Source organism: Arachis ipaensis, chromosome B10 (assembly GCF_000816755.2).
Source record: "Arachis ipaensis cultivar K30076 chromosome B10, Araip1.1, whole genome shotgun sequence".
NCBI lineage: Eukaryota > Viridiplantae > Streptophyta > Magnoliopsida > Fabales > Fabaceae > Arachis > Arachis ipaensis.
In genome coordinates this window covers 32927914-32939633 of record NC_029794.2, presented here as the reverse complement: position 1 = coordinate 32939633, position 11720 = coordinate 32927914, and the positions used below count along the sequence as shown (strand labels likewise).

The following is an 11720-nucleotide window of genomic DNA, read 5'->3' as shown; positions in this document are numbered from 1 at the left end:
ATTTAGATGGTTATTTTTTAAATTTTAGTATTATTTTTTAAAAATTTATTAATTTTTTTTATCATTATTTTTTAAAAATTTATTGATTTTTTAAAAATTGCAGCTACGTTCATATTGTAGCTATGTTAATTTAGAATTTTTATTCTTTGTAGTTATATTAATTGATAATTAATAATATATGTACTTAATTAATTGATAATTAACAATTCGTGTATTTGAAGTTTTTTAAATATATTTATATATTTATTTATTTTATCTGTAAATTTAATTTTTAAAGTAATTAAAGTTATCAAATTTAAAAAATTTTAACTATGAGTCAATTATAAAACGGGCTTGCTACACATACAAGCAAAAAGGTCCTACAAGTTTTACAAGTTTTCAGTCCAAACTTCATTCAACGCGCAGTAACTCACATTGAATGGAGCGTAAAATACACGCGCCCCACTCAACGGTTGCTCTTCGCAAATAGCGCTCCTTAATGGCGTACTCTTCCACTTCTCCAAGCCGTTCGAAAAAAACACAAACCGTCTATTTTCGAGCAACATTGCAAACTGCAGAGATAGGACTCGTCGCGAAGATTAGAACTCTCCATCAACACAACATAGAACTCTCCATCAACAATCTCCAGAAAAAACGAAGATATAATACTCAAGGTACGTTACGTTACTATTTTACTCATCTTGTATATTTTTCACATTTCGAAATCGAAGAACTAGGTTTTACTGTTCTTCTACGTTCTTCTAGGTTTTACTGTTCTTCTTGTTCTAAGTCTCATTTTACAGTTTTTAATGTTCTACTTGTTCTAGGTTTTACTGTTATTCTTGGTTCTAGGTTATACTGTTCTTCTTAGTTGTTCTAGGTGTTACTGTTCTTGTTGTTTTAGTTCTTCTGGTAACTGGTTTTTGGGAGTATATTGCGTAATTTAGTGGGTGTATATGGAGTAATTTGTTGGGTGTATATGGTATAATTTGTTGGGTGTATATTTCTGAACTGATATACTGTAATATAGTCAACAGTTGCAACTGTTCTAATATTTGCTTGTCCATGGGTGTATATTGCTTGACCTTGTAATGTTGCTTGACCATGTATATTAATGCATCTTTGAGTGATATCTGATTGATATCTATGGGTGTATCTGACTCATATCTATGGGTGTATTTTTTATTTCAGAAAAAATGGCAGGCAGAAACCAAGCTGAAAAAATGTAAGAACAAATATATGTCTTAGATGAAATCAGTTTTATATAATAGAAATATATCTGACTATAATTTTGCTTTGTTTACAGCAAACCAAAGACCTTAAGTGTGCAACACATTTGTTAAGTGAGAAATTCAGAAACATGAGCGAAGAGAAGAAAACAATTGTTAGATATTTGGGTTTCGGTGGCCTGATGCACATCCCGCCGCTAAGGGTGCATCACCAAATATTAAGGGAGTTGGCTAACTCCTTCAAATTAGGGGGAAAACAGATTGGAAACCGGCTACGGTTCGTTTAAAGTAAGACCAAAAACAATAGGGGCTGCGCTTAGTATCAACGCGTCAGGTAACTCGCTAAAAATTATAGGTGTATATGAGCCATATTCAGGTGTATTTCAATTGATGCTTGGGTGTATTTGAACTGATTTTCATACTATGTTGTTTTCCTTTTTGTAGGAGATCTATTTCCTCAGAAAGTCAATTATAAGGATCTTTCTGAAGATGACAAACAAATTTTTAGAAGATTCCAGGGTAAGACTCTCAAAAATCTAACAGATGAGATGGTGGATATTGGCGTTGATAATGAACAGGATCGCCTCATGTTCAAGAGGATTTTCATCCTCTATATACAGATGGCATTTCTGTTACCAACGACAATAAACAAAATCTCACCTGTGCACCTGGCCCCAATTTTCGAGATGGACACAATAACAGAGCGGAACTGGGGAGGGCATGCTTTGAGTTTTATCATCAAGGGCATAACAGATTACAAGCTGAAAAAGAAAAAGGCAATTGACGGCTGCCTATTTGCCCTGATGATAATTTACTTTCATCTATCAAAAAATAAAGACAAGAAGAGGGCAGAAAGACCTCCAGAACCCTGGATTGCCAACTGGAGTAAGGAGCAGTTGGTCGAAAGAATGAGGGCGAAAATAGAGGAACATATGGTAAGTGAGCAAAATATCTTGGGTGTATTTTATTTACCTGAATGCCGCTAACTAAAATTTCTAATGTTTCAGGGGATTGTAAAGATGGCGGAAACGAAAGAAAAAATGAAAAAAATAAAGAAAAAAGAAAAAAACAAGAAATCAAAAAAAATAAAAAAAAGGAAGGCAAGTTCAACATCATCATCGGAGACAGAAACAACTGATAGTGACAATTCTACCTCTGATTCTGAGACTCAAGAAGACTCAGAGGATTCACCAAGAAAATAACCCAGCCAAAAAGCCAAAAAGTAAGTAACATACTTGGTTGTATTTTGTTTATCCAATTGGGTGTATTTTGTTTATCAAGTTGGGTGTATTTTGTTTATCCGGTTGGGTGTATTTTGTTTATCAAGTTGGGTGTATTTTGTGCATTAATTTGAGTGTATCTTGTGCATTCATTTGGGTGTATTTTATCCCTTTTAGTATGTTTTTAAATAATGATTGTTTGCCTTCCAGAATGGAGTCCAAAAAAAGAAAGAAGAATCAGGAGGATTCTGATTCAGAATCTGAATCAACTGATAAGTAATGTTCTAAAATTATTACTCTTTTTCTTTGGGTTTATTATCAAGATTTCATGTATTAACAGAGTGTCTCTTATTAACTTATAGAAGTGAAGAATCATCACCAGTAGAGAAGCAAAAAATAAAGAAAAAGACACAGAGAATACCAAAAGTAAGCACTTATTTGGATAGTATTTTGTGATCAAATTAATTTTGTATTTCTGATTCATACTTGTTTTTTTCCCCTAGGACACAATCCAAAAAGAAAAAGGTCATTGTTGAGGATTCATCTCCTGAGCAAGCTCAATCCTATCATGGGTACAGTACTTTGTAAGCTATAATACCGTCTATCATCAAAATTATATTTGTTAACATGTTCTTTTATGCATGTACTGTCAGATCTGAAATTAGAACTGAAGATTTAGATGAATTCTTAAGGGAAAACAATGAAAAATCTGCTGCAGAGGGGTATGTCTTGTTAGGGTGTATATTTCAGATTTTAGGGTGTTTTCTTTGCTAATAGTTGTTTCTTGTTTCGCAGGGAGAAGGAAACTGACTTGCGATCGACGGAAGGTCACTATGTCTCATCTGAAACGTAAGAAGTTTTATTTGATAAAATCTTGTTATCATGATTTAACAGTATGGTATTTTTGTGAATAATATGTACTCTATTATGTTTAGAATATCGGACGTAAACTTGGGAAGTGATGATCCTTCCTCTCAAGGACACACAGAACAAAGTAGCGTAAACAAACCGGCAGAGAGCATGTAATTTCTCTTTCAAATAATCGTTGCTTTTGTTCTTTTATTACCTTATACTTCTAATTCTGTATATATTTTTTTTTAGAAAAAAAAAGCCCTTTATTGTTTTATTCGAGAAAAAAAGGCAGGAAAAAAAAGCAAACACTGCAAGTATGTAAGTTCTCAAAAAACAAAGCATGTCTTTCTTTTGAATTGTTCGGGTGTATTTTTGACTTTCTTAGGGTGTATTTTAGGTTGAGTTTGGTTGAAGAGTCAGCCAGTGAGCCGGCTGAAGAGAATATGGTGGTTGTGAGGGAAGAGATACCGTCCGAAGCGCTTGCAATGTGAGTTTTTCAAGAAAATTTCAACCTTATAACCTTTTTATTTTCAAAGGCATTGTTAACCTTTTATTTTTCTTCTTGTTTAGAGTTCCGATTCAAGTTTGTCTACCACTGTCCCAAACAACCACTATGCCGGAAATTGAACAAACACCTGAGATAGAAAATGAACCAATCCCTGTGCTACAAATTGAAGGAACTACAGAAAGCTAAGAAATACTCTTGGGTGTATATTTGGTTACAGTTTGGGTGTATATTGCCCCAGTTGGGGTGTATATTTTCACGATTGAACCCTGACTAGTTTTTTTATAACATGATTATTTTTATGTAACCGTGCAGCACTCCTGAACCCCCCTCCCCAACAACTTGAAGAAAGCACACCCACACTTTCCCCAGCTCCATCTAATATGTAAGTTCATCAGAGTAAAATTAATGTTTGGTTATCATCCGTATATTCTTATTCTTATAATACGTTATACATAATCACGCAGTAATCCAGCCCCAGAAGACGCTGTTACGCTGATGATGATGACACGGACAGCATCGTATGTTCCTAAAACAGATCAAATGCCATCATTCAGGCTAGGCTTGGCTTGACTGATTCAAGCCAAGAAGAAGCAGCAACGCAGGAGGGAGCGTCAACGCAAGATGGAGGGAGGGCAAAAACTCCAAAAACCCCAAAACTGCTAGAATAATTAGGGGATCTGGTACAAAAAATTGCAAGTGGTAGGGTCACAACAAAAGAAAAAAGTCCGCAGATTCCAAAAGAGAGTGACGCAGAGAGTTTCAAGAAGTTTGAAACTCCTGCGAGGACGAATCAACATAGTTCTGACATGAAAGAGAAATGATACCTCTGGGCTATACGAGTGAAGACCTACGCAAATGGGCTAACTAATGAGTTTGACACCGTCTGCACACTCCAAGCCCAAGATAGATACACTTTGTCAAAACTCCACCTTGCATCACTCGCACCTGAAACGCATATAGAAGCTGAGGTAATATTACAACAACATTAATATTTTTATCACCAAAATTAACTGCAAACCTGATTGATGTAAAATTGATTTCAGCATCTTTTTCTAGATTGTCTCTGCCATGTGCTTCATCCTAAACCAACAAAAGATTAAAAGGTTTCAAGAAGAAGTATACTGTCTCCCCCCTGATATTGTGGTAAGGGTTGCTTCAACGAATTTTAGGTGTATTTTCTGCATTCTTTCGGGTGTATTTTCTGTCTTATATTGGGTGTATTTAATGTGTTCATTTGGGTGTATTTTCTGTGTTCAATTGGGTATAAGTTGTTTATTCATTTGGGTGTATTTTCTGGATTCGTTTGGATGTATTTGCTGTATTCATTTTGTGGTTCCAATTTTTGCAGAACATGGCCCTTGAAAATCATCCATAAGGAGAATTCTTATAGCCTAAAAATAATAAGCCATTCAGGGTGGAAGACTACCCAATGTTTATAACATTCTTGGACCTTAAAAAATTAGCATCCCATCGTTATGTAAGTTTTCATTTCTACAACTTCTTATTACCATTTTTTACTTATGTGCCAAATAAACTAAAACAGTGTTCAATCTAAACATATTTCAGATTTTTGCACCTGTTTGCCATTTCACAACATTGGTGGTTATGGTTGGCTGATACAAGAAAGAGGAAATTTTATATAGTCGACCCATATCACACAAAATCTCCATCCGATAAGAGAACTGCGCTAAATACATTCGTTGTAAGTTGGTTCTGTGTTCTGTGTATATATATATAGTTGGATGTATTTCTGTTCAATATAAGGTGTAACTATGTGCTCCTTTGGGTGTATCCCTTTATTGAAATTATTTATGTATTACTGATTTGTTTTATGTTTTAAGGGATATGTAATTTCACAAATTAAAGTATATGCTAGGGGGCACCTCTGAAATCAAGGGACAAGGACAAGGAAATTGTACCACCATACATTCACATCTCAGGCCAAAAGACAAGGTATAAATCTTTCACTCTGAAAATAAAACTTTCCTATATGTAATTTGTAATTTATTTTCTTTGTTTTCAGCTATGACTATGCTATCTACGTAATGAAGTGGCTTGAGATATTTGAGCCCGCAAACATTAAAAGGCGGAAGTATGAGTGGGACAATTGGACCCAGGTAAATATGTTTAAAACTAAATAACTCTGTATTACATTACTCAATTAACATGGTTGATTAAACAAAATATTCTTTTTAACTGTAGCACGAGGTGGACCACTTTAGAGTGGAATATGCTTCCCAGATTCTATTCCATGACATGAATCAAGACAAAGCTGAAGCCATTAGGGGAAGTAATGTAATAAGACTGTCCAAGTCATCCTCATTATTATTGAGTCCATATTGTCAGATAGATTCTAAGGATATTGACACTAATTAATATAAATGTTATATAGTCTTGTAACAAATTGAACACATGCTGTAAAAATTTTTCAATTATAATCCAGTTTATTGTAAAATTTCTTTCAATAATTAAACTCTCTCTGCTGTATTCAAAAGGTCTGAATTACACGTACTATAATATGAAGGAAAACATCAAACCAAATATACACCCATAACCTGCCATTTTTTACACCCAAAGAAAGTTGAATATACACCCAAAAATCTATCCCCCTGATACTTTATCCCTAAAACCTTGAACCCTAAACCCTTAAAACCTAAACCCTAACCCCTAACTCGTAAAACCTAAAACCTAAACCGTAAACCCTAAAACCCTAATACCTAAAATCCTTAAACCGTTGTAAAAAAAAAAACAAACAGTATTTTATAACATAAAAACAAGGTTCTGAAGTATATATATGTATATATATGTAAAATGTGAAATACAAGAAAATTCAGAAAATACACCCAAACGAACAGTGCTTTTACACCCATATTCTGTAACTATACACCCAAAGAGTTATCCGCTGCTGCTGGTACTCTGAACTGATAATTCATAACACGTCCTTGATATTGGCTGGAATTTGAATGCATCACTGATGCAGCATCAAAGAGGTTTAACTGAATATAACAAACTCACATATAAGCTAAACTATTAACGAGAAAAATAAACTCAATCACCACATATTTAAAGAACATCACTTTTACCTCGTTTAAACCTTTTGTTTTCTTCTTCTTTGTGGCATTTGCAATCTGTTTCTCCAACTTTGAACCTAGCCTATTTTTTGGACGTCCTCTTGTTCGAATCCTTGGAGGGCTTTGAAGCTCGTTAACGGATTCCAAGTTAGCGTCTTCGTGAGATAAAGAAGATGTGCCCTTCCTTTTGGCTTTCAATGATTCCATCTCAACCATGACGTTATCGTACGCACGGTGCATAATTGCAGTCAGCTCCTCCGATTCTGATGCAAATTCGCAAATATTTTGCGAACGAAAAACCAATTGGTCAAACCTCTTGCTTCTTGGCTCCAACAGTGGCTCGTCGTGGCTGCTCTTGATGTGTGTGTGTCGCCTTTTTACCTTCTTGCTCCATCGTTCTAGTATATATCTAGGTGACACTTGGCTTACTCGTTCAAAGCTTAACACGCTTACTGCGTGACGGCACAGTATCCCTCTTGAATCGAATAATAAGCATTGGCATTTTACCTCGGCTGCTACTGAGTCATAAGTAACCACAAACTTGTTGAATATTGAGCTAGAAACTTGTTCTCTAACTTCGTATACTGAATAGCCTAGAGCGAAATTCGTTAATCTAGTGATACAATTCGCCTTTTCTCTGAATTGTGCTTGGACTTCCCTAAACTTTTGATGAGTGTACACATCTTGAAACTGAGCTTCAATGGAGGATTTGGTTGCACACGGTATGACCGTATAAAAATCTGCAGCATCTGATTCTCTCTCTGCTTGCTCCCTACTTCTGAGGCAATTATCGTATTATTTGACAAATTGAATAAGCGAGCTGTTCCGGATAATAAACTTGTTAAAAAATGAATGCATGCTCTCGCTTCTTTGTGTGCTTCTCATCCCTGCCCCAGAAGTGGTGATCCAGACATATTGGAACCCATATATGACGGTCTTCATAGAGATCTGCAGAATACACCCAAACACAGACTATAAATACACCCGAAAAGAATTAAATTTACACCTCTGCTGCAGATTTTAAACAAACATTACCTGAAAGCCACTTGTTGTCCACAAGACTAAAATTTAGCAGAAAATCATTCCAATTCCTATCAGATGAGTCTTTACTATGAGAGTTCCAAACAACTTGGCTCATTTCTTGTTCAATTTCTGCATATCCCTTGTACCCGTTTAATTTGCTTAGAATCTTTTTCATGATGTGCCAAATACACCAACGGTGAATTGTTGTTGGCATATAAGCCTATAAAGCCCTTTTCATTGATGCACATTGATCGGTGAGAAACCCTTTCGGAGCATTTCCTCCCATGCAACAAAGCCAACATTGAAATAACCATTTGAATGATTCAATTTCTTCATTTTTCATCAAAGAGCATCCAAGAAGTGTTGACTGACCGTGGTAATTCACCCCGACAAAAGAACCACAAACCAAATTATACCTAAAATAAATTACCATAGTGCAGAATGAAAAATCATTACGTACACCCAACAAATGATTTGTATACACCCAAAAACACCCAATATACACCTCTGCGGCGAGATTCATAAAAATACATTAATTTAGCATCATAAACAGGGACAGTTTATTACCTGTTTGTATTGTAGGTGGTGTCAAATGAAATAATATCTCCGAAATACTCAAAGGCAGCTCTGCTCCTTGCATCGGCCCAAAAAGCCAGCTTAATCGATTGATCCTCCTCGAGTTCGAGCTCAAAAAAGAAATTCTGATTCTTCTCTTTCATTCTTAACAAATATTTTCCAAATTTTTTTGCATCTTCTTGTTCATAAACATTCCGCACTTCTCTCGTAATATAATTCCTCACATCCTTTTCAATAAAATTTAACTCGCGATGACCCCCGGCAGCCGCAACAAAATTATTGGTAAGTTTTGCTTGGTCTAATACCAGCCTCCTCGTTATTCTCTATTGTACGACGAATGGACATGCTTAGTTCCCTGTGCTGTTTGAGCACCTCTGCTTTACTTGGACAGCAAGGCTGTGAATAATCCAGCACAACCTTTGAAATGATCCAAGCACCAACATCCTTCAATGTGTGTATATAAATTCTTGTAGGACAGTTTAAACCGGCTGTTGGATTTGTCTTCTCAGTCAGAGATATTTTAGATTTCCATTTTTCCTCTCTGCTATATGTAATCAATTGATTCTTAATCTCGTTTCCCTTCCTATTTGTGCTCCGAACTCTTGTAGAAAAACCTGCAGCCTTGGCGTAGTTCCTGTAAAATTTTCCAGCATCTTCAAGGGTAGCAAATGTCATTCCAACCTTCGGAACAAACTGGTCATCAACAACAGAGAGAGGCTGCAGAATACACCATGTCAAAAACTAAAAATACACCCAATCATGTCTGATCTAATACACCCGAATGATAACAACTCAACTAAAATAACAAAAAAAGCCATAAACTGTAAATACACAGCCTGCAAAATACACCAAGTCAAAAACTAAAAATACACCCAATCATGTCTGATCTAATACACCCGAATGACAACAACTCAACTAAAATAACAAAAAAGCCATAAACTGTAAATACACCCACACTTTCCCCTAAAATACACCCAAAAAATTCTGATTTACACCCGAGCGTCTGCTATAAATTGCAGATAATTAATCAAAACTAATACATTAGATTCAATCCATAGATTTATGTTCACGTGTTAATTTCACAGTAAATGTTCACGAATTATTCAGCTACACAATGCTATACAAATAACTGCAACAAAATTCAGAGTAATCGTATGTAAATCAAACCTCAAAAGCTTCGTTAGATTCAAATTCATAATCCACTTCACCCTGATTCAGCTGACAATCTAAGGTTGAATCATCCATTATCTTCAAAATGAGTTCAAATTTTGATTTCAGAAACCAGAAAATCGAAAAGAAAACGAAGCTGGAGTTATAAAGAGAGGAACTAACGTCAATAACGAAGAACAAACCAGTGAGAAAAGGATGGAAAAGAACGATCGAAAAAGCAGGGGGGAGACGCGCGAGAAGAAGAACAAGCAAATTTGGAAAGAAGGAGAATGAAGAAGGAAACAAATCTTTTAAATTTGGTAGTTATATATACGCGGGATCTTTATATAGTGCGTGTAAAGGACGTAACACTTGCAACGCGTTTGGGGGGGTTAGTGGTTAATTGACTTGTAATGCTTACAAGCCCTAATTGCTTGTATGCAAAGCTTTTCTGATTATAAAAATATAAGTTATGAGATATGTATAACACCACAATTCAAAGTACATCAATACCTTCCTTTACATATATCCAGAATCTAAAATTTCTCTATTTATTCCAATGACTGATATTAACAAAATTGCAGAAATCAATTCTACAATTGACAATTTGTGTGCACATATACAAGTGATACGGTTATAGATACTACCAAGTTACGAAAATTCTCCATTATCATACTCAATTGAGTGGTTTGCTCGATAAAGAGGTGAGTTTCCTATCAATCTTTTTATATTATTTTAAATTTATTTGTTTATCCTCATTTAATTGTTCTTTAGTTTTTGTTTATCAATTCTATGGAGGAAAAATACACGCTTTGGTTAAGATGGTGTCTCTATTCGTAAATTTGCTAAGAGAATGAATATCTTAGGAAATAAGATATTTTAGTGTTTGACTCAATGTGGGTAACTTTAAGACTACATATCATTAGTATGTGGTTAATTTAAACCAACGTATTGAGGTGCACAATCATCAAGTATCCCACAATATGAATTTAATTTTGTGAGTTTTGACACTCTCAATGTTCCTGAGTACGATTACACCTATTTGGTTGATAAATTTATTGTTTTAGAAAAAATATAATTTATTTATAAATTTATTTATTTTATTCATAATTTTAGTTATTTTTTTCTTAACAAATTTATTGACAATATTTTTTTTATTTTAATCAATTTTAAATATTATTAGATATTTTGCTAGAATTAGAAGTGAGATAACCCTTGAAAAGGATTACAACTCTACCAAATACAATGCTATTGAATTAGAGATCGATTATGGATAATTATATATTTGTTTTTATAAATTTAGAAATTTGATATTGACCTCATTGTGAATTTATGTATTTGACTTTATTTCAAAAGTTTATTCTCATCTTTTTAAATTGTTATTTAAACTTATTTTATTATTTCACTCCTAACTTCAAAAAAATAGAGATTTTGGTGCACTTTTAAAAATTGATATTTGTAAAGATAAATTTGGTTCTACTTTTGGAATTTATATCATGAACCATAATTTTGATTTGATTTTGTCAAACTGTTGACACTGGTAATAATTCTAATATAATTAGAATGTGTTGCAACGTAATTCAAGAAGATAAACATTAGAAGAATGTGGATAGTCTCTTTTTTTCTAGTCATGGGAAGGTTCCAGTCTATTACTGGTGATGCGTAAACTAATTGGTTACTAAAATGAATATTTGTTTGAAATTTTAAGTTAATTATTAATTTTTTAAATTTTAAAAATATAAAATATATATAATTTAATATACATAATTTATTGTTTAAATTCTTCAATGAAATTGTAGATAATAATAAATTCGAGGTGTTAGAAAATGCTATTACGTTAACTAAACGATTATTTTTGGAGTTCGAAGATTCAGGAACAGAAAAAAATACCTCAACTTACAAGATGATCGAGATTGAGAAATAAAATTTAAAATTTGAATGCACATATTTTAAAATTTTTCTTTAGAATCTATCTAACAGAATAATGTCAAAAACATCTGATTGTTTTGGTGAAAATATTTTTTTTCTTGAATTGTTATTTTTTTTTGTTTTTTTTTTATTTTTATGTTCAAAACTTAGTATTTTTTTTAACAATATAAGTTGATGTTATTTA

The 11720-nt window shown here is 33.7% G+C and overlaps 1 protein-coding gene and 3 long non-coding RNA genes across 4 annotated transcripts in view; 3 read left to right on the top strand and 1 right to left on the bottom strand.

Annotated features, from left to right (window-relative positions):
- Positions 1-11720, bottom strand: part of LOC107623366 (multiple inositol polyphosphate phosphatase 1) — a 28104-nt gene that overhangs the window by 6493 nt on the left and 9891 nt on the right. The window contains exon 2 of the mRNA XM_021113046.1: positions 9168-9175. The gene's annotated coding sequence lies outside the window, so the exon portion shown is untranslated. The remainder of the gene's footprint in view (positions 1-9167; positions 9176-11720) is intronic.
- Positions 368-2681, top strand: LOC107620494. Its single transcript, XR_002355105.1, has 5 exons — positions 368-653; positions 1171-1204; positions 1286-1542; positions 1653-2430; positions 2639-2681. It is a non-coding gene; the product is annotated as an uncharacterized LOC107620494 (long non-coding RNA).
- Positions 2768-4588, top strand: LOC110267454. The gene is made up of 8 exons (XR_002355104.1): positions 2768-2854; positions 2932-3000; positions 3082-3150; positions 3224-3277; positions 3364-3450; positions 3678-3767; positions 3851-4170; positions 4253-4588. It is a non-coding gene; the product is annotated as an uncharacterized LOC110267454 (long non-coding RNA).
- On the top strand, positions 4877-6242 carry LOC110267453. The gene is made up of 6 exons (XR_002355103.1): positions 4877-4931; positions 5137-5265; positions 5355-5490; positions 5630-5741; positions 5812-5905; positions 5991-6242. It is a non-coding gene; the product is annotated as an uncharacterized LOC110267453 (long non-coding RNA).